The sequence below is a fragment of the Schistocerca serialis genome, chromosome 12, assembly GCF_023864345.2.
Source record: "Schistocerca serialis cubense isolate TAMUIC-IGC-003099 chromosome 12, iqSchSeri2.2, whole genome shotgun sequence".
NCBI lineage: Eukaryota > Metazoa > Arthropoda > Insecta > Orthoptera > Acrididae > Schistocerca > Schistocerca serialis.
The window spans coordinates 76,171,578-76,183,784 of NC_064649.1; the positions used below are offsets into that span (position 1 = coordinate 76,171,578).

Here is a 12,207-nt window from a genome sequence, read left to right on the forward strand (position 1 = left end):
ATGTCCTTAGGTTAGTTAGGTTTAAGTAGTTCTAAGTTCTAGGGGACTGATGACCACAGATGTTAAGTCCCATAGTGCTCAGAGCCATCGTACCGTCACGTTTCCGACTTTCATAAACGTCTTATTGTAGGCTATCGCGATTGTGGTTTATCGTATCGGACATTGGTCGAGATCCAATGACTGTTAGCAGAATATGGAATCGGTGGGTTCAGGAGGGTAATACGCTACGCCGTGCTGGATCACAACGGCCTCGTATCACTAGCAGTCGAGATGACAGGCATCTTATCCGCATGGCTGTAACGGATCGTGCAGCTAAGTCTCGATCCCTGAGTCAACAGAAGGGAACGTTTGCATGACAACAACCATCTGCATGAACAGTTCGACGACGTTTGCAGCAGCATGGACTATCAGCTCGGAGACCGTGGCTGCGGTTACCCTTGACGCTGCATCACAGACAGGAGCGCCTGCGATGGTGTACTCAACGACAAACCTGGTTGCACGAATGGCAAAACATTTTTTCTGATGAATCCAGGTTCTGTATACAGCATCATGATGGTCGCATCCGTGTTTGGCGACATCGCGGTGAACGCACATTGGAAGCGTGTATTCGTCATCGCCATACTGACGTAACACCCGCCGTGATGGTATGGGGTGCCATTGGTTACACTTCTCTGTCACCTCTTGTTCGCACTTACGGCACTTTGAACAGTGGACGTTACATTTCATTCGATCCCTGCGAAACCCTACATTTCAGCAGGATAATGTACGACCGCATGTTGTAGGTCCTGTACGGGCCTTTCTGGACACAAAAATTGTTCTGCTGCTGCCCTGGCCAGATCTCTCACCAACTGAAAACGTCTGGTCAATGGTGGCCGAGCACCTGGTTCGGCACAATACGCGGGTCACTAATGTTGATCAACTATGATATCGTGTTTAAGCTGCATGGGCAGCTGTACCTGTACACGCCATCGAAGCTCTGTTTGACTCAATGCCCAGGCGTATCAAGGCCGTTATTACGGCCAGAGGTGGTTGATTTGGGTAGTGATTTCTCAGGAATTATGCACCCAAACTGCGTGAAAATGTAATCACATGTCAGTTCTAGTATAATATATTAGTTCTACGAATACCCGTTTACCATCTGCAATTCCCATAGGTGTAGCGATATTAATGGCCAGTAGTGTAGTGGCAGATGGGAATTAAGAGATTTTTAAAGCGAAATTGTAGTTGGAACTATATGCATGGGACATTCCATTTCGGAATTAAATAGGCAATTCTGTATTCTGAGATCCACAGTGTCAAGTGTACCAGAAATGTCATATTTCCGGCATTATGTCTGGGCGCGGACAACGCAGTGGCCGACCGCCTTCACTTAACGACCGAGAGCAGCGGCATTTAAATAGAGTTGTCAGTCCCAACAGCCAGGCTACACTGCGTGAAATATCCGGAAAAATCAATGTGGGACGTGCGACGAACGTATCTGTCACGAATGTGCGGCAAAATTTGACGTCAATGGACTAAGACAGCAGAAAACCGACGCGAGTGCCTTTGCTAACAGCACGGCATGGCCTGCAACGCCTCTCCTCGGCTCTTGACCATGTTGGCCGGTCCCTAGACGACTGGAAAACCGTGGCCTGCTCAGATGAATCTCGATTTCAGTTGGTAAGAGCTGATGGGGCAGATCCCACGAAGCGGGTGGTGGCTGCGTAATGGTGCGGGGTGCGGTTACATGGAATGGACTAGTTTCTCTGGTCAAATTGAACCAATCACCGACTGGGAATGGTTATGTTCGGAAACTGGGAGACCATTTCCTGCCCTTCATGGGCTTCATGTTCCCGAACAACGATGGGATTTATGTGGATGACAATGCGCCATGCCACCAGGCCACAGTTACTCGCGCCTGGTTAGAAGAGCATCCTGGACAATTCGAGCAAATGATATGGCCATAAAGATCGCCCGACATGAATCCCATCGAACATTTATTGGACATAATCGAGAGGTCAGTTCGTGTACAAAAATCATGCACTGACAACATCTTCGCAACTATGGACGGCTATAGAGGCAGCACGCATCAATATTTCTGTAGGGGACTTCCAACGACTTGTCTGTGGAACGTCGAGTTGCTGCAGTACGTAGGTCCGACCCTATATTAGCAAGTATTCTAAATTCAAATGGCTCTGAGCGCTATGGGACTGAACATCTGAGATCATCAGTCCCCTAGACGTAGAACTACTTAAACCTAACTAACCTAAGGACATCACACACATGCATGCCTGAGGCAGGATTCGAACCTGCGACTGTAGCAGCTGCGCGGTTCCGGACTAAAGTGCCTAGAACTGCTCGACCACAGGGGTCGGAGACTGGTTCTGAACACAACGAAAAATCTCGAAAAATTTCTCAGTTTCTTTTTAAGTAGCGTAGCTCAAAGTACACGAGTTGTAAACCAATGTAATGCTTGCCTTCTTTTAACAGATATTTTTGGAACTGTTTGGTGTATGAACCGTAGGTTTTGGTTTCACACTATTTTTTGGATTGTATTTTTTGTTGCAAATGAAATATAGCATGTTTATTATTCAGGTTCAGTACGAATAGGCATATCTCGAAATTAAAACAAAGTAGAAGGTTGATTTTTATTTCGGGTGGTTCTTTACACTATTATTTTAAAGCAGGCTTTTAGAAATATATTGCTGCCATAAATTATGGTTCAAAAAATTTTAGTAACGATTTTCAAATATTTCATTAAAAAGTAGATTTTTCAAATTTAAAACATAAGAAGAGTACACGTTTTAGCTAATAACAGAAAGTATGCACAATTTCAGTCCTCTCTCTTTAGTAGTTTTAGCTAATGGGTATCATTACATCAGAAAAGTGAACTTCAGGAAAACTCAAGTTAAAGTTAAATCTTGTTTCTCTACGTATCGTCCAAAATATTGTCTCCGGGGTCCATATTCATTCCGTTTCTGGAACTGTTCTCCCTTTTTTCTCTTTTTCAGACTTCTTATTCTTGCTTCTTTAGTGACTTCCAACACTCTGTCTGCTTCGACCAGTCTCCTGCAGTCAATGGCAATTAAAGCTCTTTGCTTATTTAGTCCACCAGGCTCTCCTGTCAATTCCATAACCTCAAACATTTACATTGCACAATCACTGAAATATAGCAGAGCTTCCAGAATTTCCAAAGTATTTGGTACTACCGAAGCAGTTTTAGGTAAAAACTGTCATTTGGTTTGTGAGTCCTACAATGTAATGACTTATGTAATAATGTTGTGCCATTAAGGCATTAGAACCCAAAAAGTCATAAAAAAACAAATAAGTGAGGACAAAATTCTGATTTTAACAGAGGTGTCTGCATGACATAGGGGCGTCGACATGAGTGCAGGAACTTTAATTTTGAGGCGTTCTTCGATAAAATTTCTTTGAAGTAAACATTTTCTCCTTCAGAAAACTAAAGATACTTTTTTTGATAAAATTTTGAAAATCAATTTTTGACACTTATTTACGTACTAGTCCCCTCAGTGTCGAAAATTGGGAGAGAGGTGAAAAAATACGATGGTAAAAGCAAAGATGGTCTAATAAATGTGGTCTCAAATACAAGCCGTTTACTTGAATTTGCGAATATGTTGTCGGTTGTCGTCATTGTGTTCACTATGAAATACTGTAGTAGACACTAGTGAACTGTAAACTTTTCGACTGAGTCTTCATCTAACTCAGAGCAAATTCTGCGGGATCCTCCCAGAATGTTTCCGGATGTCGCGCCTGCGCATCGTTCAGAAATGTGCCAAATGCATGATGGTATTATTGGCACATTTTGTTTATAATGTAAGACAGCACGTGAAACGTCAGTATCGTGTGGGGGAATATAGGTAGGTGGAGCACTGGTTGTACCTTGGCTATTAAGATAACCTGATCTCTCGAATTTCCTGATTGCCATCATCTCGAAAGTGAAGTGTGCCGCGCTCCCATTGATAGAACTGAAATAGCTTTGCGAGGTGATCTGTGGGTGTTTGAAATAATTCGTTTCAATTGCAGAGAGGAGTGCAGAAAACACGTCGAAGACAGGTGAGTTACACGAGCGTCACTCTTCCCAGTATACACGGAGTTTCATGTACAATGCTAGGGTCGTACCCCGTGGAAACCAGTATCCCCATAGGCAGATCCTGATCACCGTTTGATTCACTAGTCCGTTGCGGCAAGTAGCATTTCCGTTTTAACCTAGAATATGTAAGCTTAGTTTTACTATCCAATGAAAGTGGCGTGAGCTCTCTTTTTATTCGATGTGTCATACTTGGTATTTGTACACTGGATATATTTGAGACAGAGGTATTAAACAGTCGATATGTTATGCCACAGAGGTTCTGAGTACAAACAATTTGATCTTTGGTTGTCAGTAGAACTTTATCTTGAAACTCTTCCATTGGTCTGTGTTTGTATATAAAAAACAGCAATATGGGACTGCGGGTCCATCATGATGCAAAACATTTCTGTTATTTATTCAGTTAGCAACAAATATCGCCATCATCATTGGGTTATTTGGTTCTTATTTACTATACGTCACATCGAGTTTTTATGATTGTTGCCGGTGTTTCCGGCTGATTTTTTTGCGTTTTCCGTTGCTGTTTTTTCTCGGCATGCATCATGTCATCTGCAAGTTCATTGGACGGCCTGCCGGTACTTTTAGACACAGAAAAATATAACTTTCGCACCTTTTCCGTAATCCAAAATGGCGTAATGTTTCGGAATACGAACAAGGTGCGAAAGTTATGTTTTTATGTGTATAAAAGTAGCTGTAAGGCGTCCAACGAAATTGCAGATGACATGGTGCATACCTAGAAAAACAGCAACAAAAAACGCAAAAACTTAGGCGGAAACAGCGGCAACAATCGTAAAATCATTAAACCATGAAGTATAGTAAATAAGAATAGAAGAACCCACTGATGATGGAGATTGTTGTTGTTGTTGTGGTCTTCAGTCCTGAGACTGGTTTGATGCAGCTCTCCATGCTACTCTATCCTGTGCAAGCTTTTTCATCTCCCAGTACCTAATGCAACCTACATCCTTCTGAATCTGCTTAGTGTATTCATCTCTTGGTCTCCCTCTACGATTTTTACCCTCCACGCTGCCCTCCAATACTAAATTGGTGATCCCTTGATGCCTCAGAACATGTCCTACCAACCGATCCCTTCTTCTGGTCAAGTTGTGCCACAAACTTCTCTTCTCCCCAATCCTATTCAATACTTCCTCATTAGTTATGTGATCTACCCATCTAATCTTCAGCATTCTTCTGTAGCACCACATTTCGAAAGCTTCTATTCTCTTCTTGTCCAAACTATTTATCGTCCATGTTTCACATCCATACATGGCTACACTCCATACGAATACTTTCAGAAATGACTTCCTGGCACTTAAATCAATACTGGATGTTAACAAATTTCTCTTCTTCAGAAACGCTTTCCTTGCCATTGCCAGCCTACATTTTATAACCTCTCTACTTCGACCATCATCAGTTATTTTGCTCCCCAAATAGCAAAACTCCTTTACTACTTTAAGTGCCTCATTTCCTAATCTAATTCCCTCAGCATCACCCGACTTAATTAGACTACATTCCATTATCCTTGTTTTGCTTTTGTTGATGTTCATCTTATATCCTCCTTTCAAGACACTGTCCATTCCATTCAACTGCTCTTCAAAGTCCTTTGCTGTCTCTGACAGAATTACAATGTCATCGGCGAACCTCAAAGTTTTTATTTCTTCTCCATGAATTTTAATACCTACTCCTAATTTTTCTTTTGTTTCCTTTACTGCTTGCTCAATATACAGATTGAACAACATCGGGGAGAGGCTACAACCCTGTCTTACTCCCTTCCCAACCACTGCTTCCCTTTCATGTCCCTCGACTCTTATAACTGCCATCTGGTTTCTGTACAAATTGTAAATAGCCTTTCGCTCCCTGTATTTTACCCCTGCCACCTTTAGAATTTGAAAGAGAGTATTCCAGTCAACATTGTCAAAAGTTTTCTCTAAGGCTACAAATGCTAGAAACGTAGGTTTGCCTTTCCTTAATCTTTCTTCTAAGATAAGTCGTAAGGTCAGTATTGCCTCACGTGTTCCAGTGTTTCTGCGGAATCCAAACTGATCTTCCCCGAGGTTGGCTTCTACTAGAATCTCCATTCGTCTGTAAAGAATTCGTGTTAGTATTTTGCAGCTGTGATTTATTAAGCTGATAGTTCGGTAATTTTCACATCTGTCAACACCTGCTTTCTTTGGGATTGGAATTACTATATTCTTCTTGAAGTCTGAGGGTATTTCGCCTGTTTCATACATCTTGCTCACCAGATGGTAGAGTTTTGTCAGGACTGGCTCTCCCACGGCCGTCAGTAGTTCCAATGGAATATTGTCTACTCCGGGGGCCTTGTTTCGACTCAGGTCTTTCAGTGCTCTGTCAAACTCTTCACGCAGTATCATATCTCCCATTTCATCTTCATCTACATCCTCTTCCATTTCCATAATATTGTCCTCAAATACATCGCCCTTGTATAGACCCTCTACATACTCCTTCCACCTTTCTGCTTTCCCTTCTTTGCTTAGAACTGGGTTTCCATCTGAGCTCTTGATATTCATACAAGTCGTTCTCTTATCTCCAAAGGTCTCTTTAATTTTCCTGTAGGCGGTATCTGTCTTACCCCTAGTGAGATAGGCCTCTACATCCTTACATTTGTCCTCTAGCCATCCCTGCTTAGCCATTTTGCACTTCCATTCGATCTCATTTTTGAGACGTTTGTATTCCTTTTTGCCTGTTTCACTTACTGCATTTTTATATTTTCTCCTTTCATCAATTAAATTCAGTATTTCTTCTGTTACCCAAGGATTTCTACTAGCCCTCGTCTTTTTACCTACTTGATCCTCTGCTGCCTTCACTACTTCATCCCTCAAAGCTACCAATTCTTCTTCTACTGTATTTATTTCCCCCATTCCTGTCAATTGCTCCCTTATGCTCTCCCTGAATCTCTGTACAACCTCTGGTTCTTTTAGTTTATCCAGGTCCCATCTCCTTAAATTCCCACCTTTTTGCAGTTTCTTCAGTTTTAATCTAATGGAGATATTTATCGCTAAAACAAGTTTGGAAATAAATAATTAAAGTGTGTTGTGTCAAGGAGGACCCACAATCCCATACTGTTGTTGGCAGAACTGTTGCCATCTGTGTGGCATTCAGTGAGAAGTAAGTGAGAGAATCAGGTCTTTCTTACGGTGCTGAGCTGTCTGGAAATAACTAGGAGAACACAGAAAGAAAATGCAAAGGACGTTGCTTTCTGAAAATACGATTTTTTTAAAGACTGATTTGAGAAGTTTGAAGATCTTTAGGTAATGTTGTCGCTGCATTGCTTGCTCGCACGTAATTTATCATGGGATTCAGAAAGGCTCGATTTTTCATTATTGATTTGAGTTAGCTGGTCTGACTGTCGATAATCTGGTCACATAGCTTGGCCTTTATAGTTTCACAACTCCTACACCATTTCATTAAATAGTTTCACGGCAGTGTCATATTTTTTATAAGTACTGCTTTTTGTAAAGACAGTTCTAATTTTTAAGGAATGTGTTCATAATACAGTTTTGAATGCTAGTCTCTTTTCAATCATTCAGTAAGCTTAGCTTCTTCCACCGTCTGCTCACTAAAATTTTGTTTTTTAATTGTGTGTCTCCAGATTCGCACTTACCGGAACACAAAAGCAAGATATTCATAGCATAGTTTCTTTTCCCAGCATTGCACCTGGCAAGGTTTTTCTTTAACCTGTTCGTTGCGGGGCTGTGTTTCAATATTCACATCTTTCGAGCGGTATAAGGGGAGTTCCTATTGCCACCATGTAACCCATGAAAATTTCTTAGGGCCAGTTTAACATTACAGTCAGGACACAACAAGATCAAAACACAAAGGAATTAAAGACGTTAGCTACCAGTGGGGACTGATTTAAATTAATGGGGGAAGTTCTAAATTTGTGCCAGACCAGGGTTCGAACACAGGTCTCTTGTTTACTAGGCAGATAAGCTGACCATTACGCCATCTGGACATAGTGATCATCGCAACAATACGGAATACCCTAGCATGCCTCCCGCTAGACCTAAAATTCTCAAATTCTCAACTTCTACTTACACCACTGATGTAATGACTGATGCCCATATAGTCGTTACATGTCCGAAAGAGCAGACACCACATATACACTCATGTAAAAAAAAAAAAAAACACCTTGGACGACTCGGGATAGGAAGTTCATATTAACAGGGAATGTGCATTAGTTTGTTCTGCAGAAATTATTTGTATTTCAAGCACGTTGGCCAGCAGGTTCAAGATCGATATCGCGGTTCAACACCACCTACCGGTAAATTTTGCCTGCAGCTCTTGTCGTGACTATAAACCGAAGGTAATGGATCAGTGTTGAGCCGTGGCTGGCTTATGCTATGCATTGGATTAAACCTTGGTTGCTCTTCTGTGTTTAGTCTCCCATAGTTATTGCGATTATTCTGTTATCCTCTCTTTCCGCGCGTGGCAGCAGTGGTGTGTATCGAAATCCGCACCTTGGACTATCTTTCTCCTGGCGCTCGTAGTTTCCAGCTGGGCTGTGTGCGGCCAGTCGGTCGGTTGGCGCGGAGCAGCGAGGGAATCTCCATGGCGCGTGGTTTGGCTGGGCCCGCTGGCAGCCTCCATGCGGTGTCGGAGTGTGTGGGGCTGTTCCCATTGCTGCGAGGTTCGTGGCTCCCCCATCCTGGACATAAAACTTGAGTTTTGACTTAACCTACCAGCAACTCACGACTGTTCACATTCAGTCGTTTGGAGTTCGTTGTCGGTGGTTGGGATATTCCCGCGAGCAACAACGCGTGTTTTCAAGTTGGCAAATTTTGGGCACCCTCCGGTGGAGTATAATTGTACTTGGTTATTTGAATTGAAGTGCACCAGCGGAATCTTCTGCCTTGTGGCCGTTAACGTTCCGGTTACCTGCCCTGCCGTTGACGTAAATTCAGGCAGCGTATTTTTCTCATCATGTTGTTGCTGTCCAGTACGGTTTGTAGTTTGACAGCTCCATGTATGATTGGTTGTAGGCGTCAATATGTTCTACGTTATTCCATTGAACTCTCTGTTGTGTGCTGGTCGGGTGAAGTGGAGGTTATCTTGTCGGTGGGTCCGATGACTGTCTGTCGGTTGGCTTGTCGTCGGATCGACAATAGTTGGGCTGACTACCTGTCTCACCTAAGCGGGCGTTAGTGTTTGAATTCCAGGCCGACCCTCGGAACTTCTGAGCGCCCTTGGGTGTACTGCCTTTTCTTGTTTGTTCTTGTTGTGTTTTGAGCAACTGTACCGATTTTTAGGTTAAGGTTGTTTTACCCTTAAGGCTTCAGATGGTTTGGGCCTTCAGCCTAATTTAAGAACTGTTTTACTTAAAGCCTTTGGCACTTTTACATTTAATGTTATTGAGTCTTAAGTGTTGGGCGTTCAACCGATTTTTAATTTAAGTTGTTTGCTCTTAAAGTGTCAGATTCTTGGGGCCTTTAGCGTAATTAAGTAACTGCTTTAAGGCTTTGCCTTTTAAATTTCTGATGTTGGTTGAGCTTTAAGTTATTGGTTTTCAGCCGTTTTTAAATTAAAGTGATCTTGCCCTTGTGAGATTGTATGGCGCATTGAGCCGCTTATGAAGTTCCAAAACTAAAGCTGTGTTTTTTTTAATTTTTCTTGGCTCTTGTAACGTTTGATCTAATAAAAGGTTGTATGTTCGAGTGTAACTGACAGCAGCTTATTTTGGCCCGTTTCCACAACTTAAACTACCTGTCCTGTCCTGCGGGTTTAGCAGGGCGCCTCAAGTGTGACTTAAGCAGATGTGCAGAATGCCTCGCAGACGTATCCGGGAACCGTACCACCAAATCAGTGAGATTGAAAGTGGGCGCATTATTGGCGTGAGGGAATGTGATGCGTCCATTCAGGAAACCGCTGCTCATATGGGAGGCAGTTTCGGCAGTGCAGCGCGTGGGTCCCCGAACTGTTCACGGAAGGCCGTGAACACGAGTTGGGTCAGGTCGCACCACCCGGACCACCCCCAGAGGAAGTCTACACCTCAACCGAATGGCATTGCAGATCAGATCTACGTTCTCCTCGGCTCTGGCGCAATACTGGAACAGTGTAACACATCGTATACTATCAGGGGTGACAGTCTATCGTTTATTATGACATGGGTTATGTGCGCATCGTCCATTTCATCTCCAATACTTGACGAATGTGCGGAAAGATGCTACACGGCAGTGGTAAATAGAACGACGTCATTGGGGACAGGAATGGCATAACATACCGTTTTCGGATGAATCCAGGTTTAGTTTGTTTGCAGATGATGGCTGCATTTTGATACGCCATGGGTAAGGGGAGGGGTATGACAGTGACTGCATTCGCACGAGACATACAGCGCCAGCTCAAGGATTTATAGTGTGGGCAGCTACTGGGACCAACTACAACTCACAGTTGGTGCTTTTCCAGGGCATTGTGACCAGTGTGACCCACATGGCCGGCCGTTGTGGCCGAGCGGTTCTAGGTGCTACAGTCTGGAACCGCGCGACCGCTACGGTCGCAGCTTCGAATCCTGCTTCGGGCGTGGATGTGTGTGATGTCCTTAGGTTAGTTAGGTTTAAGTAGTTCTAAGTTCTAGGGGACTTCTGACCTCCAATGTTAAGTCCCATAGTGCTCAGAGCCATTTGAACCATTTTTTTGACCCACATGAATGACATCCTGTGACCCGTAGCTGTATCCCTTCTGCGTGACAACCCAGACGCTATGTTTGAGCAAGACAGTGCACGACCACATGTTGCTGCACGACCACATGTTGCCTTCTTGGTGTCACAGGAAAACAGCCTTTTCCCCTTGCCCACCAGATCACCAGACTTGTCACCAATCGAAAATGTATGGGGTGTGGTGAAACGACGGGTGCAGCGTCGTGGCCCAGTACCAAGCACCACAGATGAACTTTGGAACCAGGTGAAAGCAGCATGGATGGCTATACCACAGGACGTCATTTGTGCCTTATACGCTTCGATGTCATCACGCATGGAACAAGCTAGGGCCCCTGGCAGACCCTGTACCTACGCGGCAACGGACACATGCTGAACCGAGGTGACTGAAACGTTAATCATTTCTGCAGAACATACTAACGCGCATGTCCTATATCAACGTCCTATCTCTAGTAGTTCAGGATGATCTGGTTTTTTTTTTTCTTAAGAAGGTCATTTAAACTGAGCATTGCATTTCAAAATTGTCATCAGGTTCAGTTTAGGTAACGTACAATTCTGATCTCATTTCTTTGTCAGACAAGCTTCTTCTTGCATAGCAGTGCATATTCAAGTGTGCATCACTTTCTGTTTTGAATTTTTTTCGTCAGTTTACGTATGTAAAATGACAGGGAGTTTTAACGGAAGCATTCTTTCAAAGTTCAGTTTGTAATTTTATGCAGAATCTACCTTCTGCTGTGCTAGTTTTGTGGTTTGGAACTGCAGGACTGGTACTGTGACGTCACGCGTTGTAGCACTCTTCACTGGTCTACAAAATACAGAATACCACGGGACTGATTCTTCAGTACACCTTTTTATGTTTTCCAATTATTTCTTGTAAGAGTTAATTAGGGCAACGGCCTTGCCGCAGTGGCTATACTGGTTCCCGTGAGATCACCGAAATTAAGCGCTGTCGGGCGTGGTCGGCACTTGGATGGGTGACCATCCAGGCCGCCATGCGCTGTTGCCATTTTTCGGGGTGTACTCAGCCTCATGATGCCAATTGAGGAGCTACTCGACCGAATAGTAGCGGCTTTGGTCAAGAATACCATCACAACGGCCGGGAGAGCGTTGTGCTGACCCCACGCCCCTCGTATCCGCATCCTTCACTGAGGATGACACGGCGGTCGGATGGTTCCGGTAGGCCACTCGTGGCCTGAAGACGGAGTGCTAAGATTTAATTAGAACATTGTTACACAGTTTCAGATCGATATGACCGCCGGGAGAGCGTTGTGCTGACCCCACTCCCCTCGTATCCGCATCCTCCACTGAGGATGACACGGCGGTCGGATGGTCCCGGTAGGCCACTCGTGGCCTGAAGACGGAGTGCTAAGATTTAATTAGAACATTGTTACACAGTTTCAGATCGATATGACCGCCGGAAGAGCGTTGTGCTGACTCCACTCCCCTCGTATCCGC

General features: G+C 43.8%; 1 pseudogene; it reads left to right on the forward strand.

Annotated features, from left to right (window-relative positions):
- Positions 1 to 11,640: 11,640 nt before the first annotated feature.
- Positions 11,641 to 11,758, forward strand: LOC126428592 (5S ribosomal RNA; annotated as a pseudogene).
- Positions 11,759 to 12,207: the final 449 nt, after the last annotated feature.